A 16996-nucleotide genomic window follows, 5' to 3' on the forward strand; every position below is an offset into this window, starting at 1 on the left:
TAGCTTAGTTTAGGGAAAATCTTTAGATGATCATGCTTCTTATGTGCGATACCATATATTTGAAAAAGGGAAACTTTTACTGGATCAAATTCATCGTCTGCAATGCTATGCTTGGACTTTATGTGAATTATATGATGCTATTTGTTGTTCTGAAAACCCTAAGAAACACCTTCCCTACCAATGTGAGGTTATTGATAATGGAATCGTATCTTCGTATGCTAAGGGTGTTTATAATTACTATGTTGTTCAACAAATTGAAGAATTTGTTGCTTTTAAGGGTGCTTATGAAATTGCTTCTTTCATTGAAAAGTATGATGCTACTCTCTACAAATCTGAAAATTTTGCCATACTTGAATACTGTTTTGATAATTATGCTTCTAATGCCTATGTTAAACTATATATTGAGAAATACTCCGCTGTCCAAGAAGAGACTAATATTTTGCAGGAAGCTATGGAAGAAGAAATTGATGAAACTGTGAGCTCATTGGATGAAAAAGATGATGAGGAGAGCGAAGAACAAACGGAGGAAGAGCGTATTAGCTACCCGTGCCCACCTTCTAATGAGAGTAACTCTTCAACTCATACATTATTTAATTTCCCTTCATGCTTACCGAAGGATGATTGCTATGATGATTACTATGATGATTGCTATGATGATTGTTATGATCCCGTTGATTCTCTTGAATTACCCCTTTTTGATGATGCTTACTATGCTTGTGGCCAAGATGCCAATATGAATTATGCTTATGGAGATGAACTTGCTATAGTTCCTTATGTTAAACATGAAATTGTTGATATTACACCCACACATGACAGTTCTATTATCTTTTTGAATTCTCCCAACTACACTATATCGGAGAAGTTTGTGCTTACTAAGGATTATATTGATGGGTTGCCTTTTACCGTTGCACATGATGATTTTGATTGAAATAATATGCATGTGCTTGCTGCTCCTACTTGAAATTATTATGAGAGAGGAACTACATCTCCACCTCTCTATGTTTCCAATATCATAAAATTGCAAGAAACTGCTTATACTATGCATTGGCCTTTACTATGTGTGCATGAATTGTTCTTTTATGACATGCTGATGCATAGGAAGAGAGTTATACTTCGTTGTTGCTTGATATATGTTACTTTGTGCTCACTACTAAATTACAAATCATTGTTAATTAAAATTGTCTTTGATATACCTTGGGGTCCAGGTGGATCCATTACTTGAGCACTAAATGCCTAGCTTAATGGCTTTAAATAAAGCACTAACAGGGAGACAACCCGGAAGTTTTAGAGAGTCATTTATTTCTGTTGAGTGCTTTTATATAGTCTAAAAACAAAATAAAATAAAGAGGTGAACCTCAAAACTTTTCAAAAAGGAAACTGAAAGTGAGAAAGACAAGCATTGTTGAAGTGGGAACTACCCCTGAACTTTGTTCATGCTCACGGAAACTTTGTGAATCTTGATTACAGAAACTTTTCAAAAAAAATTATCCCCTTGTATAATTCCATTGTATTATAAAAATAATGTGCTAAGGTTTGCCTTTAGGATGTTTACAATACTTGTTAGTTTGTACGGTGCAGGACATAAACTTTGGCCGTAGTGCGTGATTTTACATTTTTTACTGGAACGTCAAACGGTTAAGATTATTTTTCCAATGTCTTTATGTAGAAATTGTTTATTTTTCATAATTTTGGTAGAATTTTTGGGGTACCAGAACTATGGTGAATGTTCATATTGCTACAAATTGTTCGGTTTTTGACAGATTCTGTTTTTGATGCATAGTTTGCTTGTTTTGATGAAACTATCAATTTCTATCAGTGGATAAAGCCATGAAAAAGCTATATTATAGTAGACACAATGCAAAAAAAATATGAATTGGTTTTCTATAGTACTTAGAGTATTGATTTTCTTTATTATACTAACGGATCTTACCGAGTTTTCTATTGAAGTTTTGTGTGGATGAAGTGTTTGATCGAGGAGGTCTCGATATGAGGAAAAGGAAGAGAGGCAAGAGCTCAAGCTTGGGGATGGCCAAGGCACCACAAGTAAATATTCAAGGAGACTCAAGCGTCTAAGCTTGGGGATGCACCGGAAGGCATCCCCTCTTTTTTCAACAAGTATTGGTATGTTTTCGTATACGTTTCGTTCATGCGATATGTGCAAATCTTGGACCATGCTGGTATGAGATAGTACTTGGTTTATTTATAGAATTCTCATTGCACTTCACTTAAATCTTTTGAGTATGGCTTTATAGAATGCTTCACGTGCTTTACTTGTATCATTTGAAGTTTGGATTGCCTGTTTCTCTTTACTTAGAAAACCGCCATTTGTAGAATGCTCTCTTGCTTCACTTATATCTTTTATAGAAAGAATTAAACTCTATTGCTTCACTTATATCTATTTAGAGAGATGACAGGAATTGGTCAATCACATGGTTAGTCATAAAATCCTACATAAACTTGTAGATCGCTGAATATGATATGTTTGATTCCTTGCAATAGTTTTGCGATATAAAGATGGTGATATTAGAGCCATGCTAGTGGGCGACTGTGGATTAGTAGGAATACTTGTGTTGAGGTTTGTGATTCCCGTAGCATGCACGTATGGTGAACCGCTTTGTGATGAAGTTGGAGCATAATTTTATTTATTGATTGTCTTCCTTATGAGTGGCGGTCGGGGACGAGCGATGGTCTTTTCCTACCAATCTATCCCCCTAGGAGCATGCGCGTAGTACTTTGTTTTCAATGGTTTGTAGATTTTTTCAATAAGTAGATGAGTTCTTTATGACTAATGTTGAGTCCATGGATTATACGTACTCTCACCCTTCCATCATTGCTAGCCTCTTCGATACCATGCATTGCCCTTTCTCACCTCGAGAGTTGGTGCAAACTTCGCCGGTGCATCCAAACCCCGTGATACGATATGCTCTATCACACATAAGCCTCCTTATATCTTCCTCAAAACATCCACCATACCTACCTATCATGGCATTTCCATAGCCATTCCGAGATATATTGCCATGCAACTTCCATCATCATCATATACATGACTTGAGCATTCATTGTCATATTGCTTTGCATGATCGTAAGATAGCTAGCATGATGTTTTCATGGCTTGTCCATTTTTTGATGTCATTGCTACGCTAGATCATTGCACATCCCGGTACACCACTGGAGGCATTCATATAGAGTCATATCCTTATTCTAGATATCGAGTTGTAATATTGAGTTGCAAGTAAATAAAAGTGTGATGATCATCATTATTAGAGCATTGCCCCAGTGAGGAAAGGATGATGGAGACTATGATTACCCCACAAGTTGGGATGAGACTCCGGACTTTATGAAAAATAAAAGAGGCCAAAGAAGCCCAAATAAAGAAAGAGGCCAAAGAAGCCCACCAAAAAAAGGAAAATAAAAAAATGAGAGAAAAAGAGAGAAGGGGCAATGTTACTATCCTTTTACCACACTTGTGCTTTAGAGTAGCACCATGTTCTTCATAGAGAGTAGCCTATGCTTTCACTTTCATATACTAGTGGGAATTTCCATTATAGAATTTGGCCTGTATATTCCGATGATGGGCTTCCTCAAACGCCCGAGGTCTTCATGAGCAAGCAAGTTGGATGCACACCCACTTAGTTTCCAGTATGAGCTTTCATACACTTATAGCTCTTATTGCATCCGTTGCATGGCAATCCCTACTCACTCACATTGATATCTATTAATGGGCATCTCCATAGCCCGTTGATACGCCTAGTTGATGTGAAACTTTCTCCTTTTTTTGTCTTCTCCACAAAACCCCCACCATCATATTCTATTCCACCTATAGTGCTATGTCCATGGCTCACGCTCATGTATTGCGTGAAAGTTGAAAAGGTTTGAGATTACTAAAGTATGAAACAATTGCTTGGCTTGTCATCGGGGTTGTGCATGATTAAATACTTTGTGTGATGAAGATAGAGCAACAGCCAGACTATATGATTTTGTAGGGATAACTTTCTTTGGCGATGTTGTTTCTAAAATACATGATTGCTTTATTAGTATGCTCGAAGTATTAATTTTTTTATGTCAAATGATAGATTATTGTTTTGAATCACTCGTGTCTTAATATTGATGCCATGATTAGACATATGATGAAGATTATGATAGGTAGCATTCCACATCAAAAATTATCTTTTTTATCATTTACCTACTCGAGGACGAGCAGGAATTAAGCTTGGGGATGCTGATACGTCTCCGTCATATCTATAATTTTTTATTGTTTCATGCCAATATTATTCAACTTTCATATACTTTTGGCAACTTTTTATACTATTTTATTGGGACTAACATATTGATCCAGTGCCTAGTGCTAGTTCCTGTCTGTTGCATGTTTTATGTTTCGCAGAAACCCCATATTAAACGGAGTCCAAACGGGATAAAAATGGACGGAGAATTATTTTGGAATATTCATGATTTTTGGGAAGTAAAATCAACGCGAGACGGTGCCCGAGGGGGCCAGGAGATAGGGGGCGCGCCCTAGGGAGGCAGGTGCGCCCTAGACTCTCCTGGGCCCCCCGTAAGCTGATTGATGCTCTTCTTTTGCCGCAAGAAAGCTAATTTTATGGGAAAGATCTGGGCGAAAGATTCACCCCAATCGGAGTTACGGATCTCCGGATATAAAAGAAATGTTGAAGGGGCAGAAACTGAGAACGCAGAAACAGAGAGAGACAGAGAGATAGATCCAATCTCGGAGGGGCTCTCGCCCCTCCCACGCCATTGGAGCCAAGGACCAGAGGGGAAACCCTTCTCCCATCTAGGGAGGAGGTCAAGGAAGAAGAAGAAGAAGGGGGCCTCTCTCCCCCTTGCTTCCAGTGGCGCCGGAGCGCTGCCTGGGGCCATCATCATCACCGTGATCTTCACCAAAACCTCCGCCATCTTCATCAACATCTCCATAACCTTCCCCCTTCTATATTCAGCGGTCCAGTCTCCCGCAACCCGTTGTACCCTCTACTTGAACATGGTGCTTTATGCTTCATATTATTATCCAATGATGTGTTGCCATCCTATGATGTGTGAGTAGATTTTCGCTGTCCTACCGGTGATTGATGAATTGCTATGATTGGTTTGAGTTGCATGTTTTATTATTGGTGCTGTCCTATGGTGCTCTCCGTGTCGCGCAAGCGTGAGGGATCCCCGCTGTAGGGTTTGCAATATGTTTATGATTTGCTTATGGTGGGTGGCGTGAGTGACAGAAGCACATACCCGAGTAAGTAGGTTGTTTGCGTATGGGATAAAGGGGACTTGATACTTTAATGCTATGGTTCAGTTTTACCTTAATGATCTTTAGTAGTTGCGGATGCTTGCTAGAGTTCCAATCATAAGTGCATATGATCCAAGAAGGGAAAGTATGTTAGCTTATGCCTCTCCCTCAAATAGAGTTGCAATAGTGATTACCTGTCTAGTAACGTAGTCAATTGCTTAGGGACAATTCCACAACTCCTACCACCACTTTTTCGCACTCGCTATATTTACTTTATTGCATCTTTATCTAAACAGCCCCTACTTTTTACATGTTCTTTATTATCTTGCAAACCTATCCTACAACACCTACACAGTACTTCTAGTTTTATACTTGTTCTAGGTAAAGCGAACACTAAGCGTGCGTAGAGTCGTATCAGTGGTAGATAAGACTTGAGAGAATATTTGTTCTACCTTTAGCTCCTCGTTGGGTTCGACAATCTCACTTATCGAAAGAGGCTACAATTATCCCCTACACTTGTGGGTCATCTCCCACTGCCCATTGATGATACTTTCAAGATGAACAACTAGTTGTCATAAATGCTTCTCATAATACTCCTTGGCATGCTGACTATGTTAATTATATTGTTGCTAAATTTATATCACCTAGTTTCACATACCAACAAAACAAAAAAATCTTCTTTGACTTAGACATTACTTTTGGGATGACCCACAACATTATAAAGAAGGAGTAGATGGTATTATTAGACGTTGTATACCTGAGCATGAACAAGAACATATCTTATGGAAATGTCACTCCGAAGCCTATGGAGGGCATCATGCGGGAGATAGAACTACACACAAGGTATTACAATCTGGTTTTCATTGGCCTACTTTTTTCAAGGATGCTCATAAGTTTGTCTTATCTTGTGATGAATGTCAAAGAGTTGGCAATATTGGTAAACATCAGGAAATGCCTATGAATTATTCACTTGTTATTGAACCATTTGAAGTTGGGGCTTTGACTTTGTGGGGCCTTTTCCTTCCTCTAATGGGTATACACATATTTTGGTTGCTGTTGATTATGTCACTAAGTGGGTAGAAGCTATTCCAACTAACACCTCCATTAAAATGCTTAAAGAAATTATTTTCCCGAGGTTTGGAGTCCCTAGATATTTAATAACTGATGGTGGTTCACATTTTATTCATGGTGCTTTCCATAAATTGCTTGCTAAATATGATGTCAACCATAGAATTACATCCGCCTATCATCCTCATTCTAGTGGTCAAGTTGAGTTGAGTAATAGAGAAATAAAATTAATATTACAAAAAAATTGTCAACAGGTCCCTAAAGAATTGGTCTAAGAAGCTTGATGGTGCACTTTGGGCCTATAGAACAACCTATAAGAATCCTATGGGTATGTCTCCATTCAAAATGGTTCAAAAAGCTTGTCATTTGCCTCTTGAGTTAGAACATAAAACATATTGGGAAATTAAATAACTCAATTTTGATTTCAAACCTGCTAGTGAAAAGAGGTTGTTCGATATTAGCTCTTTAGATGAATGGAGAACCCAGGCCTATGAAAATGCCAAATTGTTGAAAGAGAAAATTAAAAGATGGGATGATAAGAGAATCCAAAGACGAGAATTCAAAGTAGGTGAGCATGTTCTATTATAAAATTCTCATTTTAGATTCTTTGCAGGAAAACTTCTTTTCAAATACGAAGGACCATATATAATCGAAGAAGTCTACCGCTCTAGAGATATTAAGAGCAATAATGCTGACAACATGTTCAGCATGTTCACAATGGCAGACAGCAGCGTCGCGGCGAGCGCACAAAGGCGCAGGAGGGGATCCGACCACCTGAGGAAGTGCCTTATTATTAACGGAACTATTGAACTAGCCTAGTGGCCAAGTGACACCACTACAAAAGAAAATACACTTCCGTGATGATACGTGTTTGTCACAGTAGGTCGCGTTTTCTGTCATGCATGTACATCCATGAATAATTTATGACAGAATCAAGATAGTCATACATGTGCTGTCGTAGAAGTGTTCCATGACATTACCAAAATTATCATCACGGAAGTGTCCACTTCCATGACGATAAATCGCGCGTCACAGAAGTGCTTTCGTCAAGGGTGACCGACACATGGCATCCACCGTAACGGAACACCATTAAGCTATCGGGTCGGATTTTCGATCCGATAACCCGTTAACAGCCACGACCAATGCCGATTTTCCACGTGTAAAATTCTCATTGGCTGACGGATCCACGCGTCAGCTCCGCGTTGGCACAGGTGTCACTCATCCAACGGTCGAGATGACCTATGATATGTTGACACATGGACCGGCCCAAAAGTGGCCCACAAAGTTTAAATGGGCCGGCCCAACCGAAGGCCCATAAGATTTAGCGGACCATAATGGGCCGGCCTAGCTAAAGACCCACAAAATTTAGCGGACCATAATGGGCCGGCCCAGGTAAAGGCCCACAAGATTTTGCGGACCACAATGGGCCGGCCCAGCTAAAGGCCCACAAGATTCTACAGACCATAATGGGCCGGCCCAACTAAAGGCCCAACATTCTCTGTCAAATCGGCCCGTCAACGGCCTGTCCTAAACTTGTCATCAATGCGACCCATGGTCACTTCTAGCCCGTTAGCTGTCCGCTAAGTAATTGGGCCGAATTATGGCCCAGTGTATTTCCGGCTTGTTAAAGGTCCGGCTATATTTGGGCCCATTTACAGGCCATGAAAACTTTCGGCCCATAAACGATCGTAAAGGATTTGGGTCATATTCGGCCATGTCTGACATTCGGCCTGTTAGAGGCCCACTATAGATTTGGCCACTTTCGGCCTGTTGTCATTTCCGGCCTATTAACGCCGGACGTAAACCATGGGCCATATGTGGCCCAATGTCATATCAGGCCCATTAACGACCCATATAAAAATGGCGATAATCTAGCCCGACCGAAGTTCCGGCCCGTTAAAGGCCCGTGTATTATGTCGGCGCATTTACGGCCCGTCCGAATTTCGGCCTGTCAAAGATCCGCATCGTAAATGGGCCACCATTTCGGCCTGCTAAGTCCAGTGGGTTATTTGGCACAATTAGGGCCCAATCTCACTTTCGGTCTATTAAAGGCCCATGTTTTTTATGGGCTGGAGATATTTACACCTGTAAAAGGCCTAATTTTACTAAGGGCCCAAATTATGTTTAGGCCTGTTAAAGGCCCACTATGGGCACAGGCTTACCAGAAGAATATGAAAGCTTATGCTGATTTAGGCCCAGATATTTTTAGTGGGCTACATGCCAATTTCGGCCCGTAATCGTTTTTAGCCCAATTGGAATGGGCCCGACGAATGTTGGCATGTTGGGCTCCTACAAAGCTTTCGGCCGAATACATTACTAAGATAAACCTACACTATACAAAAATAGCGTCGTAATTACTTCAGCCTGTGGCAACATCATAAATGTTGTATCACAACAAAATAAATTCCAACCATACAACAAAAGTCCTATTGGCATAAAGTTTACAGTCCTTCCAGATAAAAGCACCATCAGATGTATATAATCATAGATCATTTGACCTGAGTGCTAATGTTTCAGGCTATAGAATCTGATGGAGCAGCACGATCTCCACTTTTTTTCCGCCATTGCTCTTGAACAACGAAGCGAATGTCTGATAGTCTGGTTTCAAAACCATTCATATCTTGACGACATATCTCAACCACTATTCTTGTTTCCGAAACAACGTCCATTAGGGATTGGACTTGTGTCTGGAGGACAGATATATCACTCTGTCTAGCAGGAAGATTTTGTTCAGAAGGAGATTTGGACGAGGTTACCTTGACAACCAACCCAGAATTACGTAGGAAGGTGCTTTTTGCACTGTTAGTGGAGAGATACTGACGCACTGCAGCAAGAGGTGACATTGTGCCTGTCGTAGCCTCGTCACCTTCAGGTGGTTGTGGTTGTTCAATCATTTGTTCCATAGCTTCCTGAAAGTTTGAACTTGTAGATTAGTGTACCCGATAATTTACTAATGAGACAAAAACAAACAAAGTAGGTTAAACGTTTATACATAACTTATTTTGGTGAACTACTGTAATACATTAGCATGTATTGTAGTGCCAACTACATAATAAAATCACTTTCGGAACATATGTCCATGTAGCATGCCTACTGTATTGTCTGTTTCCTCAATTCATTGACATCTAAGGATAAAGAGACATGGTTTAAAGTAGGATGAACATAGTATGACATCATTCATATCATGGGCAAACAACTATAAAACTAACAAGCTATTTTATCATTGTGTGCGCACGTGAACATAACAACTAGATTACAGATCAAGACCAAAGAATATCCTTCATCTCTTTTAAACCATGTAAGGTGACATGATACGTTAAGACAACTGTGTATAAAAGTGAACAGAGTAACTGCCATTGGCTGCAAACCAAGTATTTAAATGAACACATCGCAGTACCAATCAGTTCAAGGCAGGAGGAGTAAGGACTTACAACAGCGGCTTGAACTGGTGTGCTCATGCCCTTAATCTTGCTGGTGTGTCAATCCTTGAAGATTTGCACTGCATTCGGTTCAGGTTCTTTTTGGTCCGCACGGGCTTTCCTCTGTATTTGGAACAAGTCAATATAGATACGATAATATGGCACACAAAAAATAAGGAAGTAGCCGCTATTTACAAGAGCCTCGCAGTGTGCAATATAGCTACGAGATCCTGTTGTCTGTTGGAATTTCACTTTAGAATAGTTGGTTTTCTTCTTCAAACAGTTAGCCTAGAACAAGATACACTTGTAAGGCACATACATAAATACAAGTTCAATATGTGGTCTGATCAAATACATATAGCCTACCTGATACTTTGGATCAGACCAGTGTTTAACGAGGGCTGTCCAGTCTTCATCTATAATATATTCCACTGGAGATGTTTGGGCGATTTCATTATTAGCCTTGCCTTCAAAGTGAGATTTTCTAAGGTCGTACCGATACTGTCGCAGAGCAGACTGAAAAACATGAGTGCATGCTTGTTCAGTTGCATCATCTTTCAGATCCAACTTGAACCTCATCTGTTGAAAAAAGAATGTGAGTCTTATTAGGAGGAAGCTAGAAAGTATGGGACAGAGCAAGACAATATTACTAATTGTGATGAATAACATTACTTACGGATAAATGGTCAAGGAAGGTGTTAAACTGGGTATTGTCTTTCTCATTCCTGTACTGGATCCACGTTGGGAGGATACGTGCATGACACCTAACGGCAACGGCTGCCTCTGATACTAACTTGGCTGACTCTGTAGGATCACGTGGCCTTTTTAAACCGGCCTCAAAATGGATCTCCATTCTTCCTCCTTTAGGTTTTGTTAATCTGTCAAGCATTATCCCTGATGTCTGTTTCCGCTTGCGCCGTGGTGCTAGTTCAACAACGAATATGGAAAGTGTTAGTGTACATCAAACTGTGAGAGTACATATAAAGGAGCATGCAACTGCAACTTGACTCGGTCAGGTACCGTCTTGGTGTTGATGCTCATGAGGTTCATCTGATCTTGCCAAGTCCTGTTGTGTCAGCAGTGCTTCAGAAGTAGTGTTAGGTGTGAAGGCAGCTTGGGAACTGGCCAGTTCTGGAGCAAACGAACGAGTAACTGGTTGAGATGCTGGTACAATTGAAGCGGATGCTGCAGCTGGTGGAGCAGGTGATACTGTGTTTGTAGATTTAGCCGGTGGACTTGGACCTTCTACTGCACTATAAGTACCAGCAGAATCTCGATGGCAGATCCTTTTCCGTTTCACCCGATGAGTAACAACACTCCCTACTATATTATTTTCCTTGCTCTTTTTTGACTTTGCCATGTCAAGCTGTACCCACAACACAAAAGAATAAAATCACTCTTCAGAACTCATTGATGCATGATACTGACAAGCAATACTTTGATGTAAGACAACCATATGAGGATGGAATATGTAAGAAAAACAGGACGGCATGACATATTCACAGCTACAATGTGCAAACTAAGCAGAAGGATTTTCAAGAAAATAGAAGTAATGCAGTCTAGACACCATATGAAAGATGCAACCAATATTACTTTGCCAAGTTAAAAGTGTCTTGTCATAAGTGGCAATTCAAAAAATTAGAAGCAGTACAACATAGAAATCAATGCAAGATGCAACCACTATCAAACTGCCATGTTAAAAGCGTCCAATCATGAGTGACTGATGCGGGATACACAACGGCAGTACTTTGACGTAAGAACATGGTATGATAGATAGATGCAGTGTATTCTAGACACAGAAAGCCATGTCATATGCACATGTATAACGTATAAACTCGACAGGTGCAATTTAATCAAAATAGAAGAAATACATGCTAGACAACATAGGCAACAGGAAACCAATTATCACACTGTCAACTTAGAGCAAGCACCTGCGATGGTGGAGTACTGGAGATGAACTCATCATGTAGACTTGGGACTTCAACTTCATTAGCAGTAGCAGTGGCAAATCTAGAGAGTCTCTGTTTGCATCGGTGCGGAGGACCACCAACATCCCCTAACTTACTCTTTTCCTTCCTAATTTCTGATATTGCCTTATGAAGTCAAAACCACAAGAAGATGAATAAAATTAGCTCTGCATAACTGGTTGATGCATGATACAGACGAACACTACTTTGATGTAAGGCAAGCGCAGGATAGGAGGATGGAATATATACAAAAAAGACAGTGTTTCATATTCACACGTACAATAGGAGGATGGAATATGTATGAAAAAACAGTAAGCTGAAGGAATTTCAACAAAATTAGAAGAAATGAAATCTAGGCACCATACGAACACGCAACCAATATCACTCTATCAGGTAAAAAGTGTCTCATCGTAAGTGCCATTTCAAGAAATTAGAAGCAGTACAATCTAGAAGACAATGCAAGATGCAACCTACATCATAGTCCCAAGTTAAATGTGTCTTATGGGTAAGTGATCTTTGCAGGTATAAGTTGTAAGCTACGCAGATGTAATTCAACATAATCAGAAGCAATACAAACTAGACATCATATGGAAAACGCAACCACATATAACAGTTCCAAGTAAGAGCAAGCACCTGTGATGGTGGAGTAGAGGAGATGTGCTCATCATGTACACGTATGTTCTAGAAACAGGAACACGTGTCATATTCACAGGCATTATGTGTAAAGTAAGCAGATGCAATTCAAGTTAGAAGCAATACAAGCTAGACATCATACGCAACATGCAACCACATATAATAGTGCCAAGTTAGAGCAAGCACCTGTGATGGTGGAGTAGGGGAGATGTGCTCATCATCTACATAGCTACGTTGACTGTCTAGCCTTGCGTTGTCTTGCGAATCTTGTTGGGAGGATGGCGGAGTAGAATCTGTAGAGAACCTCCGTTTCAGTTGCTCGGAAGGACCACCATCATCCAGGGCCTTGCCAATTTCCTTCAGCTTTATTGATTTTGCATTGTGAGGTCATACCGACAAGAAAAAGGAATATCATTCGCTCTTCAGAACTCATTCATGCATGATACTGACAAACACTACTCTGATGAAAGGCAAAGTCATGATACGAGGATGGAATATGTATGAAAAAATGGACGGCTTGACATATTCACACCTATGATGTGGTAACTAAGCAGAAGGCACTTCAGCAAATTAGAAACACTGCAAGACACCATATGGATGGTGCAATCAATATCACTCTGCCAAGTTAAAACTATCTCGTCATAGGTAGCATTCATCAAACTAGAAGCAATACATGCTAGAAATCATATTCAAAACGCAAACCAATATCACACTGCCAACTTAAAGGTGTCCCATCATAAGTGACTGATGCAAGATACACAAGAAGAGTAGTTTCATGTAAGAACATGGTGTGATAGACAGATATAGTATGTACCAAAAACAGGAAAGCATGTCATATTCACATGTATCATGTGTAAGCTAAGCAGATGCAGTTTGCACTAATTAGGAGCAATACGAGCTAGACACCATATGCAACGTGCAACCAGATGTCACACTACCAAGTTAGAGTAAGCACCTTGGATGGTGGAGTAGGGAAGCGGAGACTTGGACCTTGTAATGCACTATCAGTACAAGGAGAATCGGTACAGATGCTCCGATTACGTTGCTGCAGATGACCACCATCATCGCCTTCCTTACTCTTTTCCTTCCTCTTTCTTGATTTTGCCTTGTCAAGTCAAACCCACAAGAAAAAGGAATAAAATTTGCTCTTCAGAACTCATTGATGCATGATACTGACGAACACTACTTTCATGTAAGGCAGCCGCATGATAGGAGGATGGAATATGTATGAAAAACAGGACGACGTGACATATTGACATGTATGATGTATAAAGTGTAAACTAGGCACAAGGTGCTTGAACTTGTTAGAATCGATGCAAGCTAGAAACCATATGAAAGATGAAACCAATATCACTCTGCCAAATTAAAAGGGTGCCCTAACAAATGTATTTGACCAAATTAGAAGCAATACATGGCAACAAGCTAGAAATAATATGCAATATGCAACTAATAAAGGTGACTCATCGTAAGTGATTGATGCAGGATACAGAAGAGAGGTAGTTTCATGTAAGAACAAGGTTAACACATAGATGTAGTGTGTACCAAAAATAGGAAGGCATGTCATATTCACAGGTATAGTGTGTAAACTAAGCAGATGCAATTTACCCTAATTAGAAGCATTACAAGCTAGACATTGTATGCAACATGTAACCACATATCACACTTCGAAGTTAGAGCAAGCACCTGTGATGGTGGTGTAGGGGAAGTGCGGTCTTCAGGTACAGAGCTACGTTCAATATCTTCATTTAGGCTTGTTGTTTCTTGAGAATCATGTGGAGAGGATGAAATTGCATTCTTTATAAGAGTATTGCGTCTCATAATAACCCACGCGCGTGACTGTCTCATCATAAGCAATAGATGCAGGATACACAAGAACAGTAGTTTGGTGTAAGAACATGGTGTGATAGGCAGATGTAGTATGTACCAAAAACAGGAAGGCGTGTCATATTCACATGTATAATGTGTAAGCTAAGAAGATGCAATTTAACAAATTAGGAGCATTGATGAGGGATACACAAGAAAAGTAGTTTGATGTAAGAACATGGTTAATAGAAAGACGTAGTATGTACCAAAAATAGGAAGGCATGTCATATTCACATGTATAATGTGTTAACTAAGCAGATGCAATTTACCCTAATTAGAAGCATTACAAGGTAGACACCATATGCAACATGCAACCACATATCACACTGCCAAGTAAGAGCAAGCACCTGCAATGGTGGTGTGGGGGAATTGCGGTGAATAACTAGACAGCTACGTTGACTATCTTCATTTAGCCTTGCTCTTTCTTGAGAATCATGTGGGAGGATGACACTGCACTCTTTAAACGAGTAGGGCGTCTCATAGTAACCCACCCGGGTGACTGTCTCATCATAAGTGATTGACGAGGGATACAAAAGAGCATTAGTTTGATGTACGAACATGGTTAATAGACATATGTAGTATGTATCAAAAATAGGAATGCATGTCATTATGAAAGGTATAATGTGTAAAGTAAGCAGATGCAATTAAACCAAAGTGGAAGCAATACAAGCTAGACACCATATGCAACATGCAACCACATTTGACAGCGCAAAGTTAAAGCAAGCACCTGGGATGGTTGTGTGTGGCAATTGAGATCATCAACTGCAAAGCTACGTTTACTGTCTCCAACTGCTGACACTGCACCCATTAGAGCGCTGAAACGCTTAGTGCTTATCTTCAAATTACACTGGAGCAACTTCTTTCTTTTCTTTTCTGCATTCATCAACACTGCATCAGAGTATGAAATACCCATGCATAAAAAAACAATAGTGTGAGTATGGGTGAAGCGTGTGCACAATTAGTACAGTGTAAAGGTAGCAGATAGCAGGTCGGTGAGAAATAAATGACGTGAGACATATGATAGCTCTACAACATGCACGACACACTAAATTACTACAGGATTCTATGAAAAAAATAGTCGACTGAAAGCAAATAGGTTAGTCCATTTTTTCTGCACCGTCCGATGTACAAAGAATGGGCAGATCGCCTTCATCTACCTCCAGCCAGTCAGTGTTGACGATCTTCCTCGAAATGCCAGCAACCACCGGCCCAGTATTCCTCCCCTGCCTGTGCCCTCCCCTCGACCTCACCGCACCGCCGTGCTTGGCACCGCCCCCCGGCCATCCATTCAAGCCCCGCCGACCTCCAGATCGGGCGCAAGCAGCTCCTGCGCCCCACACCCCTATGATAGACACCGATGCGCCACTTCCTCGGGGAACAGGCGGACTAGGTGCTCCGCGCGCCTAAGCGGGTGCTGCTTCTTTTAATTGCGGTTCGACTGACCCTGAATTGAAATCCAGGTGGGCTACTGACCTCTAGCAAAGGTGAAATAGTAAAAGGGAGGAAACCTTGTGCATTTAGTATCACGAAGAAGATGCATTAAGAAGCGCTCTACTAGTTTCTTTCGTGGGATGAATACGGTGTGGGCGGAGACGTAAGATTTGCACGAATAAGGGAAGAGGAGTACCTCTTTCTGCTGGCAGTGCTGTGTCCTCCTTTTGTTTTTCCGACGATCTTCTTGTTGTTCACCGGAAACTAGAAGTTGTGGAGGACGGTGCAGACTTGGACGAACCCATGGCCAAGTTGTTGAGTGTGGTGCGGTGGCCGTCTGTCGGCGTCGGGGAAGCAGATCTGAGGCGGCGAACGACGGCGTAGCGGGAACAACTCCGGTGCGGTGTACAGTTGCGACCGTGGAGCCGCAGCAGTGAGGCGCGGGACGGCGTGGTCGGAGTGGTTCTGGTACGACACACGTCGGCGTCGGTGTCGTGGAGGCAGCTCTGCCTCGGCTTCAGCTGCTAAGTCCTTGAGGGTGTTGCGGTTGCGGTTGCGTTGGACGACGACGTCGGGGTACCGGCTCCGGCGTGATGGAGGAGGGCGGCGGTGGATTGGCCGCTATGGGGTGGAGGACGAAGGAGGCTGGGGTTTCGCGGCTAGTGGAGAGGGCATTTTCGCGCCCACGGAGTATGAATGGGGAAACAGAGGGAGGCGGGGAACTAAGGGGGAACAATGTTTCGGTTTGAGAGGCGCTTGTTTGAAATTTGGGGAAGTTACAAACTTTGCCCCCATCTAAAATTTCTGACATATTGCGGGTTGGGGGTAGAACAGTCATGTCAGGTGTCCCAAATGTGGGCGGGATAGATTTCGGCCGAGCGCATGGGTGTTTAGGCGCCCACGGCGTATGAATGCTTCTCGGAGGCGGCTGAGACTGGCGTCTTGGTGAAGTTACAAACCTACCCCGGTTTAGACCTTTGGACATCGGGCCGATAGGCTAGACGGGCCAGAGTCAGGATAGTAATTTCCTACCACCAAGCATTAGTCTCGCATGGTTTCGGCTGACCAGAGGCCTATTTGGCACTTCGTTCAATATTGGGGAGTAGAAGCATTAACGTTTTCGGTTCTCTTAAATTGAACTTTCAGGATTTCTCAAACTTCACAAATCTTTACTCTTGAAAATCCTAAAGCTAAGATTATTTTGGAATGGAGGGGGTACATTTGAATATACATTGTACATGAGTATATATTAAAAAATATGCAACTTACCTCAGTTCATGCATGGTTCCAGATATAATCTCCTTGGTTGCAAAAAATAAAAAGTTAGATATGCGTATGAATATATGTAGCATGTTCAAACTCACAACAAAGATTGATGC

This window comes from Triticum aestivum, chromosome 7B (genome assembly GCF_018294505.1).
Source record: "Triticum aestivum cultivar Chinese Spring chromosome 7B, IWGSC CS RefSeq v2.1, whole genome shotgun sequence".
NCBI lineage: Eukaryota > Viridiplantae > Streptophyta > Magnoliopsida > Poales > Poaceae > Triticum > Triticum aestivum.